This window comes from Delphinapterus leucas, chromosome 13 (assembly GCF_059928025.1).
Source record: "Delphinapterus leucas isolate spDelLeu-1000000601 "Yukka" chromosome 13, BTC_Dleu_Yukka2, whole genome shotgun sequence".
NCBI classification, from domain to species: Eukaryota; Metazoa; Chordata; class Mammalia; order Artiodactyla; family Monodontidae; genus Delphinapterus; species Delphinapterus leucas.
Genome location: NC_143141.1, coordinates 30,067,494 through 30,085,803, shown reverse-complemented (window position 1 = coordinate 30,085,803; position 18,310 = coordinate 30,067,494).

Genomic DNA, 18,310 nt, shown 5'->3' with positions numbered 1-18,310 from the left:
ATAACAAAAAACATTTTTTATAGCTTTTAAAACCTTACCAAGCATTTTCTTGTCCATTATCTAAGTTAATCCTCAAATCAACGCCATGAGATAGTTACTATTTTCCCATTAGAAGTGACCGCATATTAAATCCTTAGTGATTGCTCAAGAAAAGCTGAAATCTTGAGTGTACATCTATTAATGCCAAGGTTGGGTTTTTTACCCATGGGAACATTGGATGCTAAAATCCACAGGGATTTTCAGCTCAAGATGGCAGACTAGGAAATATATTTACTTTCTGGTCCTCCTGAAACCAGGTTTAAATAAAACTGTAGAAATACCCAAATTAATCAACCAATAAGAGCCAAGACATTGTGGAAGTCATCAACCACAGAAAGATTTCAACACATTTCGAGAAGGCAAACAATGAAATGGAGGGGCCATGAATAAAATAATGAAGAAAAGACTACCCTAAGTAGGGTCTGCACAAAGCCAGTCAGCTTTTGCTGAGCCCTGGTTATAGTAAAGGACAGAGGAAAGAAGAGGGGCTGAAAACAAGGAGACAAAAGTCATTTCAGGAAAACACGTTCATTTAATGAGCTCCAGGGAACACTCGGCCTGCTGCCATACTCACTCACGTATTACAGTGGATTGTTGGCACGCAAGACAAGAAAACAGGGAACCAACGAACAAAACTCAAGACACTGTTTCTTACTGAACTCTTCTCAAACGAGATCAAGAAATTATGGTTCAATGCCATAGCTGTAAATCATTTCTGCTCCTGGAGAGGTTAGAAAGGGCTTATAATAGTTACCCTTTTTTTTCAGACAGAATTTAGGTCTGAACAAAAGCTTTTGTGTCCTCCAACCTCAAAGTTTATTGCGGATGCAAGTCCAAATTTGCTTCGACATACCATAAAAAGAATCTCATGAGCAGAGGGTCAAACTACTTTTGGAATATATGAATTATGCCCAGTGTGATTTTAAATAGATTTTAAACAAAAATATATAGATTTTTACTGATCTATATGATTCTGGGTTCTGAAACTTCTACATGTCACATGCCTGATACAGAACACACAATGTCAGTCCCAGGAGAGAGAAAACACTCCAATGAAGCAAGCCAAAGAAACAAGATTCGGACAAGGTAAAGTGACGTGTAGACCAAGACCAGGATTTTTCAATTCTTTCCTGTCATGCTGTAGCTTCCAGCTCCTGAATAACAACACATGTTTCCCTTGTCCTAGACACACAAGAGTATGTCTCCTCTATGGGGCATAAGAAGCTCTAGAGTTACATATGTGTAGTAAAGAGTGGACCCAGCCGGCATACTCACAATGACCAAATTGTGTTGCTCGTACTTTATTTTAAACCAATACATCGTTCCACGCTGAAGTTGCAATAAATGATATATTTGCTTTCTAGACATGAATGAGATGCCTTACTGGATATACTCCAGGAAGGCCAGAGAAACTGGCTTCTAATCCATACAGAATAATTCATTGATGAATTCCTTTCAGGATAGCCCATGATTTATCTAGAATATAAGCTTTACATACCTGGATCCTTCAAACTAGACCAAAGGGAAAAATCTAGGCTCCAAGCCTCAATTAGAAATGTGGGATGGTGCTATGCTGACAACTGGTGGTCCCTGACCTATCTTCTGAGATTAGAACCCAGTGTGGTGGATGACCAATTCACGCGCTGAACAAAAGAACACCTCCTACAGGGCAGTGGATGTGTTCATTACAGGTATGGCACTTAGGGCTAAGTATCATAAGGACTTCAAGAAACAAAAGAAAAAGTAACACATGAAGCATATATGATAAGGAGGCGCCAGAGTCCAGAGCACGAGCTCTGGAATCACACAGGCTTGCTTCGAATCCCGGCTAAGCCACTACCATCTGTATACCCTGAAGAACAGTCGAAGGTTGAAATGTTCTTTTACCAAATTTCGAAAAACAAGTGAAGAAAGAACCTACCTGCCAGGAAGGGACATCGTGGGGTGCAGCATCCAGTCGGGTCAGGGCTCTGCATCCCCTGCTCAGAAACCTTCACCGCCTGGCTCACGGTGATGCTGGCAGCTCAGCAGCCCTGGAGAAGGCGCTCCTGCTCCTGTCTCCAGGGCTCGCGGACAAGCTGGGGAGGTCCACGGAGGAGGCGGGCCACAGCCTGGCAAGCTCTGGGTGCCTCCTGCACTCAGCTCTGGGCAGGCTCTGGCCTCTGGGCCCCGTTGCGGGGAAGGGCTGGCCGATACATACCCAGGGCTGAGGGGTCTGCAGAGCCGGTGCCCAGGCAGCGTGAGCTCTGGAGGACAAGGCTTCCACAGTCCCCAACAGTCTCCGCATGGTGGCCCATCCGGTGCCAAACACCTGCCACCCACAGCGACAAGTCCCAGCCGCTACAAAGTCCAGAAGGGCTCGGGCTCTTTGCCCTCGGGCCGGGTTTCTCCAGGGGCTGGGCTTGTGTGGGGCCCCCAGCCCACCCCCTGACCCGCCCGACCTTGCTCTGTGACACGTACAATGCAATGGCAACACCCAGGCTGAGCCGGCAGGCCAGTGTTCAGTGCGTGCTAGACCTTGAGAAGAGTTAGCAGCTAGGGAGAAGCTCTCCCACTTTCACTCGCTTTTCTCAGATCAGCCAGGCAGCCCATCTCACCCCAAAGCGATGGACACCACACCTCCTTCCCAGGCTATCGTTTTCCGTTCTGCCCCTGTTGTCCCTTTCCATTCTGCCCCTCTTTTCCCCAGCACCCCATCTACGGCTTCGGGTGTCATCGGTGCTGCAGCAGGCAGCACCTCTGACCCCGAAGCTATGGACACCACACCTCCTTCCCGGGCTATCGTTTTCCGTTCTGCCCCTGTTGTCCCTTTCCATTCTGCCCCTCTTTTCCCCAGCACCCCATCTACGGCTTCGGGTGTCACTGGTGCTGCTCCCGGCAGCACCTCTGACCCCGAAGCTATGGACACCACACCACCTTCCCGGGCTTTCGTTTTCCGTTCTGCCCCTGTTGTCCCTTTCCATTCTGCCCCTCTTTTCCCCAGCACCCCATTTACGGCTTCGGGTGTCATTGGTGCTGCTCCCGGCAGCACCTCTGACCCCGAAGCTATGGACACCACACCACCTTCCCGGGCTTTCGTTTTCCATTCTGCCCCTGTTTTCCCTTTCCATTCTGCCCCTCTTTTCCCCAGCACCCCATTTACGGCTTCGGGTGTCATTGGTGCTGCTCCCGGCAGCACCTCTGACCCCGAAGCTATGGACACCACACCACCTTCCCGGGCTTTCGTTTTCCGTTCTGCCCCTGTTGTCCCTTTCCATTCTGCCCCTCTTTTCCCCAGCACCCCATCTACGGCTTCGGGTGTCATCGGTGCTGCAGCAGGCAGCACCTCTGACCCCGAAGCTATGGACACCACACCTCCTCCCTAGGCTATCTTTTTCCGTTCTTCCCCTATTTTCCCTTTCCATTCTGCCCCTGTTTTCCCCAGCGCCCCCCCCATTTACGGCTTAGGCCGGCATCAGTGCTTCAGCAGGCAGCAGCTCTGACACCAAACCTATGGACACACCTCCAGGGCTGTCATTTTCCAGTCTGCCCCGTCTCCAAGTAGAACCACTACCTATTTCACACGGCTGTTCCTAGTTCTGGGAACACACCACGCACTGGTAGCAATGCCTCAGCCCATGCCTCGACTCATTTCCCTGCAACGCTGGCCAACAGATAGACCAACACTTCAAAGTTATGACAGAAAGTTGAGTAAGTTATACGCTTGGAATTGCATTTATTATTATTAACAAGCACAACTGTAGTGCTTAGACTATAACAAGTAATATTCTAAGTGCTTAGCAAATATTAACTCACTTAATCCTCATAATGGCAACCCTATAGGTAGGTAATGTTCATAATATTCACCTTTTTGGGGGGAAACTGAGGCCCAGGGGGGTTGAATAGCTTGCCTAATGCCACACAGTAAGTAGCGGGCAGAAACCCAGGATGAAAACCAGACCGTCTAGACTTTCATCACTTTGCTGTGTCACCTTAATAGATGTTGTGGTTTGGGAAGGGACTAAACTGACAAGACTCTGAACTTGAGAAGGGAGAAATTAGAAAGTGACTGATCCTAGAAACTAGAGAGGATTTCAGCTCAGAAATTTCTGGTGGTGAGACCCAGAAGAACAAGAACATGGCTGGAATATTAACTTGGGGTAGTATCTGAATCCATTGAGAAATGGTTTTGTTTTGTTTTGTTTTTTTAACTTAGAAAGGCCAGCTGGATGAAGATTAATGAAACAAAAAGTAGAAAGGGAAAGAGGAAGGTGCCTGAAGTGAGACATAACCTCTTCCCTGTAAGTACTAGGGGTGGGCGTCCTGTGGGAAAGGATGGAGCTCTCTCTACAGGTTTGTCACCAGGATGAACAAGGAGAAACATGGCAACCATTGTACTGGTTTTGATGATTCCTCAAAAACCAAGGCTTTACTTTCCAAGAACTACCCACAGTAGCATGCCTACCGTGTGTCAGACATGCCACCAAGTGTGTTTCCAGTCACACATTTTAATTGGAGAAATAGTTCCTATGAGGTACGCATTAGTTCCCTATGGCTGCTGTAACAAATGACTACCAATGAGCTTGCGTAAAACAAAACACACTCATTCTCTTATGGTTCTGGAAGACAGAGGTCCAAAACCAGTTTCCCTGGGCTGGAACCAGGAGTTGACAAGGCCGTCCATCCACCTTCTAGAGGCTCTAAGGGAGAATCTGTTTCCTTGACAGCATTCCTTGACTTCCGGCCACATCAATCCAACCCGAACTTCATCATCACATTCTCTCTGGAGTAAACACTCCCTCTGCCTCTCTCTTACGAGAACACCAGTGGTTACATCTGGGTCCATCCAGGTAGTCCAGAAGAATCTCCCCATCTCAAAACCCTTACTTTCATCCCATTGGCAAAGTCCCTTCTGCCATTTAAGGTGACATTCATAGGTTCTGGGGATTAGAAGGTGGACATTTGGGGGCAATGGTACTATTCAGTCTACTACAAGGTAGATACTATTATCTTTCTCAGATGTAGGAAATGAAGTTTAGGGAAGTAATTTGTCTCAGGTCTACAATTTCCAGAGGAGAGATTTAAATTCTGCCAGGGAGACTTTAGGACACACTCTAAACAACTTTAACCTGTGTCCTTAATTACTGCATAATCCTTGGTTAAGAGTCACACTTAGGTATCAAGACCCAACTGAATATAACACAAGTACTGTCTCCTCTTTCACTATGTTTGCCTGGTGTATTTATGAATCTTGCCCAGAGCAGAAGAGTTCAGAAAATCGTTATACACGTTTACTAGGAGAAAGCATTTACCGTTTGATGTGCACGGAGTAATGGAAGGCTATTTAAAATAAAATAAAGTAAAATATGCCACCAAATCGTCAAGTGTCACAACAGAGGTAACCCCGTGGGAGTCTTGAGGAGACTAAAATTATCTCCAATTGTGCAGGTGAGAAAAGTGTCACTAAAGGCAGTTGTAGTTCAGCCAAGCCCTACGGCACAGAAGTAGGAATCTGGATATGTACGAATGGGAAAAAAGACATTTTAGGCATGGGAAACAGTTGAATGCTGAATGGATGAGAAATATGCATTAGACCTTTCTAAATCAACTGGCTTATTCACTCAGTAAATCAGATTTGGTCAGTCAAACTAGCTTTAGCTGATTACTTATCCAGGGCATAGCTGTTGAGAGTCATTTTTGTCATAGAACAGTAAATAAAATTGTTGAACTATAGCTTTAGGCTTGCTAAGTGATAACAGATTGCTCTAGCTGATGTTCAAGTGACTTACTTGGTACTATTCACGAAATTGGGGGTTAACAACTGCTTAAGACAACATAGAGAATTGATCTTAAATAGTACTTGAAGTAGTTACTCTGTAAAGTATCTGTTCAGTAGCTCATGGTAAATGGATGTTTATAATCCCCGTTGGACAACCAACTGCTTTTTTGCAAATGGTAATGTGAATTGCTGTTGCATAAACTATAGTAACGACCACCTATCTAATCTGTTGTCCAAACCAGAAATCTTCTAACAATACTGGTCTCCTAATAAAAAGTAAGCATGAAGCTAACACACACTGGGTGTCTCCCGTGTGCCTGTGCATGCATCTATAGCTCACTGAACCCCCATAACAGCCCCCAAGAGAGGGACTCTGAGTGTCCCCATGCTGCTGGTGGAGAAACAGGCACAGGAAGGTTCAATAGTCTATCTACCTAAGATAACACAGAGGGCGGGAGAGCCTGTTTTTAAACCATCTGCCTCCAATTCCAGGTGCCAGGAGCCAGATTCAGCCTACAGGCCTCTTCTGCTCATCTGGAGGTGAAACCATGTGTAAGGATTAGTCAAATCCTGTCTTCACTCCTCAAGGTAGCTTGAACACTTGCACGTCCTCCAAATAGCACGTAGCATAAGCAATAAGATGTTTGCCCCGGGTATTGTCCAGGAACTTGGAATCAGCTGTGTCTAGTTAGGCTGAGCTGGTTAAGACTGGAGAGGACCACCGATCTTCCACCTGGCCCAGTGCCTTTTGACCTCCTGCCATCAGAGGGCCGAAAACTACAGCCTGAGGATGTGCTGAGCCCCGCAGCCTAGTTACGCCAGCTCAGGACAATGATGAGCACACCTTTTCCCAATCACCTTTCCTCATGCTCCCCATGCCTCATACTGCCCTGCTTCTTTATTCTTTATCCCATAGATACCCCAAGCCCCTTGCCTTTGGGGAGGCGGATTTGAGAGCTATTGTCACGTCACTTCCTCGCTTGGCTGCCTTGTGAATAAACCTCCTCTTTGCTGCAAACCTCAGCATGTCAGTGTTTTGGCTTGCTGCGCCTCAGACAAAATGGTAGGGAGCAGTGGTAAAGGTCCCTTGCCTGTGAGGGAAGCTGGTTGCTAGTAGTCACGTTGCACATGTTTTCTCCTCCCGGGGGGGCAGACGTCCTGCTCTTCCAGAAAGAAGGGAGAAAGGCAGGAGCTGGACCCTTGCTCTCAGGGTCACCGTCACCTAGGAGCTCGTTAGAAACACAGAATCCAGGCCCCACCCAGAACTACTGAATTACAGCCTGCATTTAACAAGATCCACAGGAGAGGCATACCCATATTAAAGTTGGAGAGGCACCAAGCTGGAGTCCACGTAGCAGAGAAGCAGACAGGATTCTAGACCACGCAGAGTGTTAAAGGCCAACAGTTTGTTTTCTATTCTCAAAACAATGTTTTTGAGCCATGTTTATGAGCAATGTCCCAACTTGCTTCTAAGGTTTCTTGTGTGAAGAATGGATTGGAAGGAAACAAGATATATGGACACTAGTTAGGACCTCACTGCAACAGACAGGCAAGTTCAGTATTAGGATGTTGAGGAAGAGTTGACAGATTCAGAAGAAATTCAGGAGATAAACTGAAGCGGGCTTAATGGGGTATGAGACGGAGGAAAGGAAGGTCTTAGGGAATTTAAGGGTTTACTCCACGTATGAGCAAAGCCTCAAAATTCATCATTTGAACGTACAGAGGTAGAGCTCTCAAAGGACACTGGTTAGGAAGCAACAGTACGCCCTTTATAATTCCAAGAGACAACACGGATCAACTGTCTCGATGGAAAACTCGGCGGTACCGGTGCGTTTTTTCACTCAAACTTAGTTCCAGTGCCTATTACTCACATTTTCTGTGCCTAAACAACACAGCTTGAGGAACTGAAGGGGATTCCATCCTGGTAATTAAGGAGGGTCCCCAACACTGACAGTCCCATCTTAAAAAGCAGTCCCGCTGCATTTTACCCAAGGAGCAATGGCCAGAGCCTCCCTTTTAAAACGATGGGGAGAAATCAGAACATCACACACTGTCCCTTTCAGCTACTATGAACTGAGCCGCGAGACGACCAGCACCCCCTAGCACAGCGCCGGGGGCCACTGTGACAGGCGACAGCACAAGAGACGGAAGCCCAGGCCCAGGGGCTCCGAGCTCCACCGGCAACGCCCAGGGGCCAAGGCGCATTACCTTTCCGGGATGTGCTTTCCGCCCTTCCTCGTGGCCGACGAACTGGCTCATGTCACCCCCGCCAGGAGTGCCAAAGTCGCCAACCCGGCATCCCCGGTGCCAGCACAAGGCCACGAACCACAGGCGCCTAGGCACAAGCCCACGCAGCTCGCGGACCTCCTTCTACCGCGCATGCGCCACCGCGTGGCGTGTCGAGATGACTGTCATCACGCAGGCGGATTAACGCGCTTGATCGGTAAAGAGGATTCTGATGCCTGCAATTTCCCTCCTTAGCCGGAGGCTGGTAGCACACGTCCATTAGTTCGTGTGTGTACCCTTCAGCATTCCAATCATACGGGACATGGAAAGTTGTCCGACTCTCCCAGTTTCTTGTGTGGTTCTTTCAGATATTTCCCAAGTGCTTACATTCACACTTGTATCTTGTATGTAAGTATTTGTACGTAACAGGTATCCTGTAGTTTATAGAAGAGCAGCACACTATACACGTACTACATACCTAGTCTACAATGTGTCTTGGATAGTGACGCTGTTATCTTTCTAAAATATAAACTTGGCTGGATTGCTCTGTCGCTTGAACATCTTCACTTAGCACAGAATACAGCCCAGGTTGTTAGCACAGCATTGAGAACTCTTTATAAACAAATATCAGTCTGTCTCTCCAACTGAATTATAAGTTCAAACTATGACTTACAAGGACCTACATCATCCACCTCCCTCCTTTGCCCTGCCAGCCTCCCCTGATCTCATTCTCTACTGCCCTGCCCTCACTCACTTTCCCCTGTCCAGCCACACTGGCTTCCTTACTATTCCTCAAACATGCCAAGCACAGGCGTGCCTCAGGGACTTTGCACCTACTATTCCTTCTGCTTCAGAACACACCCTCCCACCCCATCTCCACTCTCCCAGAACACACCCTCCCACCCCATCTCCACTCTCCCAGATATCCAATGGCTTGTTTCTCACTGCAAGGCTCTGCTCAATCGACATCTTAATAGAGGGGACTTCCCTGATCACCTACCACATTCCCTCACCTCTTCATCTTCTTTTGTTATTCTCCAAAGCATTTACCACCGCTTGACACTCCACATATTGACTTATTTATTCATCTCTCTCCCCCACTAGAATGGAAAGTACGTAAGGGCAAGAGCTTTGTTCTCTTCCTACTTCCTAGAACAGTGCCTTCAACTTAGAAGGTGTTATACAAATATTTGCTGAAAATGAATGTATGACTTCTTTGCCCTTTCACACTACCCTCTAGTCACACCAGAGGCTGCCCCTCCAGAGCACAAGTTCAAGCCCTGGGCCTTTTGTACCTGTCCCCAATACCTGGGCTGTCCTTTCCTCATTCCGGCAAAATCCTCTTCCCCCAAGCCCAGCTCAAACGCTGTCTCCTCAGTCAGGCCTTCCTCAATTTCTCCTCTATATTCCTGCTGCACTTGATTCTTTTATCATAATTAACCCACTTAGACTCACTACATGTTTCTCTTCCTAGACAACTGGAAGTTGCTACTGAACAAAGACTTCTACTCACCTCTGTATCCCCGTGCCCTAACAACAAACCTATAAGGCTCTCGGTGTTTACTGAAACAATTCATTTTCTGAGTCTCTACCCATTCTAGGGAGTGCGTAGTATAGTCTCCTCCTCATTATCAGTGAGCCTGGCATCTGTGGGAGGGCCTTACAGCAGAGGAAGTCACCAATGGATCATAACTAAGGTCCTGAGACTGCAATGGCAGACAGCATGGTGAAGTTAGCCCACTGCATGCAGAAGACCCACAGAGGAGTCAGCATATGCAATGGACTACACTTGGTATAACATGTGAACAATCAAGGTTTACAAACGTGTTCTCATGCACTTGTAAGGATCTTCTAGCCCACGCGGAACAGACAGAACACACACAAAGGAGCCTGGAGGAAGTGAGTAGGCCGGCAGCTGCGCCCTAACGTCTTAAGAGGTAACATTTCTGTGACTACAGTTTAAACACATCAGATAATTTGCCTCCTTTCTAGACACCCTGGTTATCACAGGACAGGCCAAGCCTCTCAAGTTTTAAAGCTAAAGTACACGGAAGATCTGTGAATAGGGCTGAAGATATTTAAGAGCTAGTACCTGCATTAAGCAACCAGGTTATAGAATGAACATTTATCTTGAAATTCCAGTCTCTCCCTCTCTCTCTCGCCTCCTATCCCCTATCTTCCCACCTCCATCTCTATTCCCTCTCCCCTACTCCCTGTTTTATGTATATACGTGCATCATTTTATATATACACGGAATATTTACTGTCTGTTACATTGATTTGATAAAGTGCACACTCCTCAGGCTAAATTTAGAAAGAGGACAAAATGAACACTTTCACATGGGCGTCAGTGGTGTTCCAAAGACAAAAGATTCCTCAGTCTTAAAACATGGCGAACACCATGTTCCTTCTGATAGTTAGATGCTAGAAAAAGGCAAGTGGATCCTTAAAATTCACACGCTATTAACACCTACTATCAACAGAGTAGATCTTAAAGCGGAAACAAGAAAACACCAGCCTTTTAAGTTCTTCCTGTCTGAAGATAAGAGTAAGAGGTGGTAGCGTTCTTCCTCACTTGCACCCGAAGGGTAAAAGCAGCAAAAATATCTTAAACACATATATGATGAGGAAGCCACTCTACCTGGTCCACTCTGTTTTGTTTTGCTTCTAGGGATCTGTCTCACTCTGAACCTTTGCTTTTTGTTTTCTCTTTTATGTACGCTAAGAACCTGAGAGTCTAAACCTTTTCTTCCACCTCTCAACCAATAAACAGGACAAAAGAACATTTTTATGTTTTTATGTATTTTCCATTCAAATTTTTAAAAAAGAGATAAGTAAGCTAGCTCAGTTCATATTTCTCACAAAGATCACTTTCCAAACTAAACTCAATTGTTTGTGACCATAAACAGGAAAAACACCGTACTCTAGTAGCACCATCTGACATTTCCACCGTAATGTTACCAAACACAACTTGACACGAATGTCAGAACTATTAAAAATGTTAAAAATCCCCAACCCCACTCAAAATGCATACCAAAGTTCAGGTAAAGGAAAAACAAAAACAAACACAAAAGCAACTCACCGTTATCTTTATGTTCTTTCAGAAACCCATTAACAGCACACTGGAATTTAAAACTAGTGTCGTCATCTGACACCTGATGCCCAATTGTACACATTTTTAAATAAGGAAGAGTTTCTGGTAAGTCCTATAAGGCAAAACCATGAAAATATGTATTATTTCCTTTGTAGGGAAAGAATAAAAAATTAATTAGAGAAGGCAGAATATAAACCAGGAGAGTACATTAAACTTTGTATGTCAGTCATTCTGATGAGAGCCATTTTTTCCAAAGCTGCTTTAACCAGTAATTATCACTTGATTTTCATTCAAACTGCAGAACGGACAGTTACCAGGCATGCAAAAGGAAAAGCAAATCTATGTGAATGAATGCACATGTAACTCAAAATGATATAAACAGTTCTGCCTACATTTATGTTCTATCTTACATTTCAAGGGCCATAAAGCGGCTGTGATTTAAGGAGAGTAGTAGAATAGAGTCAGAAGAACTTGGATTCGAATTAGGAAACAGAGGCAATTTCAGGCATTGTTGAGAACTGGTATTCTTGAGGTGGGAGAAAGTAGACTATCAATAGAAGACAGAAAAGGATAAGTGAAAATTCTCTAGTTCTGAATTTAAATGGAAAGTAGCAGTAGGAACCTATGACATATTTTAAAAATATTAAAAACAAACGTACATATTTCCTAGCTCTGACCACTGAAAAAGTCTAGAAACAACTGATGTCATGTCCAAAGGACTCAGGAGTCACCGAGAAGCTCCAACTGGCCAAAGATAGGGCCTCAGTTAGAATAATAACTGTAACGGAGTCCACGGTGAGAGGAATAAATAAAATTTTACAAAACTGGTCAACACTGGAGGATATTTGTGAATCAACTCATTATTTTGAAAACTGTTAAATAAAAGAAGAGAATCATGCCTCTACAACTGAGCAACCAAACAGCTGATGAGGGGAATCTTCTCCTCGTACAAATATACCCAGCTAATAAGTGAAAAAAAGAACAACAGAATTCACCATTCTTTGAAGCCTCAACTGAATTAATGGATGTAGGTATGAATCATCAGTGACTGCTAATACCACAGAAAGACACAACTATATACGTCTCCATGGAAGAACACATCATCACCCATGAAACTGTCTTGCCAAAACAAAACATGCAAGCTTCATTCAGATCGACTACCGATTTACAGGAAATAAAAGGACTGAAGAATATGTTACCAACACATGGAATGTAATCATCGGCATCTAGATGGGACAAATTACCTGGTTTCTTTAAAAACAAAATTCAAGGAGGAAAAAAAAAGTGAGAGAGACATGGAGGGAGAACCTATAGATTAAACAAGACTTCAGAGACCTAACAATCCACGGCAAAGTGTGGACCTTATTTGGATCTAATTCAAAATTCTTATAGACAATTTTTTATGACGTTTAGGAGACAACTGCAAATTTGAGCACTCCCTGGGTATTTAATATTAAAAAATGATATTAAGGAATAAAAGTCCTATATTTTAAATGCACGTACCAAAAACGTACAGGTGTAATTTACATGTTGTCTCGGAGCTGCTTCAAGATAATACGGAATGGGGTGAAACAGGTGGGGGTATAGATAAAACATGACAGCCATCAGTTGGTAAATAAGAAAGCTGGATGAGTTCCTGGGTATACAAGGAACACTCACAGTAGTTTTATACTTTTGTATATGCTTAAAATTTGTGATAATTGTTTAAAAACAAGACGACACTGTAGAAAACAGTTTGGCACTTTCTCACAGGTTAAGCGTAGAGCTTAGTATTTGGCAGTAGGCTATGATCCAACAACTCTGCTACTACCTACGCTGCACATCTAACAGAACTGAAAGCAGGGATTTGAACAAATATCTGTACACCAATGATCACAGCAGCATGATTCACAATACCTACAAGGTGGAAAACAACCAAGTGTCAATCAACCGTTGAATAACAAACTGTGGTCTATGTACACACAATGGGATTTTCTAAGCCAAAAAAGAAATGGCATTTCGTTACGTGCTATAACATGGATGAACCTTGAAAACACGACGTTTAGTGCAATAAGCCAGACACAGAAGGACAAATACTGCAGATTCCACTTACACGAGGTACCTAGAATAGGCCAATTCACAGAGACAGAAAATAGAATAGAGGTTACCAAGGGTTGGTGGGAGGGAAAATGGGGTTGTTACTGTTTGATGGTTACAGAGTTTTTGTTGAGGATGATGAAAAAGTTTTGGTTCTAGACAGCGGTGATGGTTACACAGCACTGTGACTGTACTTAGTGCCACTGAACTGCATATTTATAAACGGTTAAAAGAAATATGATTTCTCTATATTTTACCACAATAAAAAAAAAGCAATAACAGAGCTGAAATTTCAATTCTTCCTTTTCCGAGAGTCAGTTTCATCGTCTGTAAAATTAGTAATTGTAGTTGTCTATCCTCTGAGCTTAGTGCAGGGTAAGCACTCAGTAGGAGATATCAGTACTACTTCCACTTCAAGAGCAAAGGATTGCTGTGAAGATTAACTAAGTCAATGGATATGAAAGAACTTTCTAAATGGCAAACTGCTCTACAAATATTAAAAGACATTAGGTGTTACTGTCTCCCAAGGCCATGGAACAGGTCAGAAGGAGGATAATTCTTTTGCACTGGAATGTCCTACATGGGCCAAGAGAATAGATGGGTTTCTGTGCTATATCAGAAGGCATCAGGAAAAGGAAGCATAAAACTTAGAGAACAATTGTCTTTTACACTGATGCTTAAACATGCTCAGGCAACTGCTTAACATAAGTGCTAAAGACATAATGGACATACCTTTCTTTCTTTTTAGGATACTACTGTAACTACTAAAAGTTTACTTCATTTTCAAAATGTAGAACATGGAAGCTTATAGAATTTCTTAAGCATATCTAGAGCCTACTGCCAAATACTATAGTTCAATTCATATCTTTCATCTCATTTTGAAACAGCAATTACAAATGTGTATTTAAGGAAACCACTAGCTTCCCTTTTTGAACCCACGAGAGAAGGCCAGGACTCACCTTAGCATAAGATGATAACTACTGAACTACTATGAATTATTACAGTATCAGAAAGAAGGTCATTTTCAATTACGCCTTCCATTTACCTCTGGCTTGTAAGAGCGGCGAGTATTTGCTAAGTCAATAATCAGCCCAAGTTCTTCATTCTGTCCTTGGATTTTGTTAAGAGATCCAAGGGGGAGAAACGTTCTTCTGGAGCAAGATTCTTTTCAAAACTCTGTCAGAAAGAATAAAATAAGGAAGAACATATGTTTAAAATCCTTTACTATGTTATCCATTTATTCAAACCCTGGGATGCTAACATATGAGATTCAAAGTCAAGTTTCCTCCTCTGCAGCTTACAAGCGATATTACAATCCTTTCTTCCAGAGAGATTAGACGGAAGAAAATAAGCTCACTTCTATATAGTTATTTCTATGTTTGTTTATTTCATGTTGGTCTCCTAACCTGACTCTAAACTCCCAGAAGGCAGGGACCACATCAATTTTGCCTACCACTGTATTGCCAGCTCCAAGCGGAGTGCCTGAAAATAGACACAGAAATAAATACTTCTTGAATATCTACATATAGGAAGGATGGCTTTCACTGCTAAATATTCTTTCATGTATTTGGCTTATACATGTACCCTGTTCCATTGATCTCTTTGGTTATTCAAGTGTCAGCAACACACACTTTTTTTCTTCATTAGTAGACTAGTTTTAGAGCAGTTTGAGATTCACAGCAAAACTGAGCAAAATGTACACAGTTCCCACTTACACCCTCTCTCCTTCATCCCACACAGCCTTCCCCAGTATCAACATGCCATACCAGTGTGCTTCATTTGTTAGAATTCATGAACCAACACTGACACATCGTTATCAATCAAAGTCCACAGTTTATTGCATTCATGGTACAAGTAACCGACTATTTCTTTATTTCTAGTATAGTCATCCCCAAACATTTACATACTGAGATACATATTACTTTCTTATAAATTACTTTATTCTTTATTTATAGTTAGGGCATTGCATTGTTTTTTTTTGTTTTTTAATTAAGTACAAAAGTTGGTTGTATTTGTCTATGAATCCCATTTCTGGATAGTAAAAGAGGTATTAAAAAGTATTTGCTATAAAAAGGGAAAATGGAGTACGACGGGGTTGAGAGCCAGGGCTCTCTATATGGTGAATTCAGATTTCTGGAAGAATACGGTATTAACTTTTGCTCACCTTTTTTAAAGGAACTTTGAAAGCAATGAAACGAGTCCCAGGCATCCGCTGTTCAACTGGGAGATAGTCTTTCCACCTGTTAATATAGTTTTTGTTAGGCAAATTTTATGTTAGGCTGTCTCCCTGCACAGGATGAATGCGCCTTGAAAATGGAAATCATATCCCTCTACACCGGCTCCCAGGTGGTCCCAGCGTCCCGACCCCGACCCCGGCCGCGCGCGACACACTTTCCACAAACTGACACACACGGAGCCCGCGCGAGGGCCGGGTCGCGCGGGCTTCCCCGCCGGGTCGCCTGGAGGCCGGTCCCCCGCAAGCCGAGCGCACGAAAGGGCGCCCCAAAGGCGCCGGCCCAAGGCGCCCGCTGCGCTTTCCCTTTGGAAGCTGGGCTGCGGGGCCCAAGCGTAAACCCTGAGACAAGGAACACGCGCACCACGCCGCCACGGGGGACGACAGGCCGGGCGCCCACCTAGCCGGACACCCTGCATTTCTGGAATCACCGGACGCCTGTGTAAATTTCCGTCTGGCCTGTCATTTTCCAAAGGCCACTCAAGATCAGGGGACAGAACGCCTCCTCTCCAAGTGTCCTGCCAGCCCACCCACTCAAGATCAGAGGGACAAAATGCCTCACTAAAACAAAACAAAACAGAAACACAAAAAAACTGGAGAGAGGGAGGAAAGGGTGCCCTGAAAAATAAAAAAAAATTTAAAAAACTAAGCACGTTGACAGCGCTAAGAATAAACTACCAGGAAAAAGAAACCCTACATGTCAGATCCTAAAGTACAGAAGGGCAAGCCCGCCGACATTCCAGGACCGGGGGGACCGGGGTCCCCAGCCCTGCAGAGCCAACCGCAGACCGGCTCGGGCGCCCCTCGGAAGCGCGGGATCCCCGCGGCCGAGTCTGTGACCCCCGGCCGGCGCCGGCTCCCCTCTGCCCACCCTGCGCGCGGGGGCTGGAAACTGCCGCGGAGAACCACGGCGGGGCGGGAAGGGGGGCTCCAAAGAGGGTCTGGCGACTCGAGTCGCTCCGTTTCTCGGTGGGCTCAGCGCGCGCCGTGGGGGAACAGGAGCGGGGGTCCGGGAGAAGGGGACGGACGGCACTTACGTAGACCGGCAGCGGCCACGGGTAGACGGCGGGCTCGGTCCCCAAGAGCGACTCCAGCCTCAGCTCCAGCTTCTCCCCCATGTCTTCGCGCGCGGGCCCCGCACCGCGCTAGTCTGGCGGTTGGGGGAGGGGCGCGGCGCCGCCGGCGGGGGCGGGGCAGACGGGCAGGCGGGAGGCTGAGGGGGGCCTGGTCTGGGCCTCAGCTGCCGCCGCAGCGCTCCCGTCCGACCCCCGGCTCCCTCTTTGTGGTCACAGGCCCGGGGCCTCCAGCGCTGCTGCGAACTCGGGCCGGCGTGAGGCGACCACAATGAGCCGGGGGCCGGGCTGAAACACTCCCGGCGCGCGCGGCCCGCCCCGTGGACTCGCAGGCTCGCACGCACGCACGCACGCACGTACGCACGTCTTCGGCTGCCCCTGGCCACCCTCACCGGCCTGAAGTGGGGACCCGGGAAAACCCCTCATGGACAGTCGTGGCGGGTTTGACTCCCGACCTTGACGTAGCGTGACACACCCCCTCCCCCCCCCAATAAAAGAAAAGGAGCATAGGAGGCAATCTCATACATTATTGATAAACACATACAAAGACACTATTGGTACAAAACTATTTCTCCATACAGCAACTTTGAATTTTAATAATAAATACATATATGTATCAAACATTAATAAAAGAATAAAATTATCCAATATGAGTACATTTGCTCTTGTTTTGCAATTAGTTCCAGGATTCTATTTTAGATTACTACTTCATATCTGAGAGAGTTGGGTGTGTGTTTGGTTTTGTGGAAGCTGCATTGTGCTAAATTTTACCTTTCTTTCTTGAATTAAATGGCTTTTGTTATCCCTTGGGAATACTGAAGACAGCAACAGCAGATTACTACCTACCAGTGGAAAAGTATAAATAGCAATTTTAGCCACTAGTGATTCTGAAATTGCCCTTAACTTTGTCCTTATAAAAATGCTCCAAGAATTACGTTTTGCAAATCCACAGATTTACTATCCATATTCAAGTCATTTATGTGGAGAAAGAATGTAGCCAGCCTTATCAGTAACACAGGATGTTATAGCCATCAAGCCATCAGCCGCTGAAGCCACACCCAAAGCCGCACCCTGAGGGGATTCAGGATGGAGAAAACAGGATACTGGCCCTAGATAATTAAAGTGCAAATCAAGGGAATGATTTCCAGGAGACCAGATTCTTGCATCTCACCATATATAGAAAAGTGCTACATTTATTAACTTAAGATGTCTAGTTTCTTTAATTAACAGTAATCTTTTGATGTTCCAACTACCTGTCTTTTTTTTTTTTTTGCAAGAACCTCTAAATACCCTGTGCCCTCCCTTAGCTCTTCAGAACAGTCCCTCAGAGCTATCTGAGAGGCTGTCTCCTGACTTCAGTCCTCAGTATGTCTTCCACATAAAACATAATTCTCAACTTCTAGGTTGTGCATTGTTTTTCAGTCAACATTTAATTGTATGGCTCATGTAGGTACTATGCCTAAATGTAATGGGATGAGCTGTAAATTATTAAAACTAGATAAATCCTGTCAGCTCTACCACTAGCTGAGATCCAGGCTTTCACCTCTGGATACCTCTGGCAGATATGGGGTCTGTGTTGGTCTTAAAATTATTCTTAGAAGAGTGGGGACTCATTCATTCTTTCAACACATTTTATTGCTTATATTCTATGTGTCAGTTACAGTGCTGGGTCTTGAAATACAGAAGTCAACACACGAAAATACAAGGATAAAACACATTTTCTACCATATTAACTTTTTTCATTCATCAATTCATCCCTAAATCATTCAACACGCATCTTCTTATTGAATACTGATGAGGGGTCAAATGCTA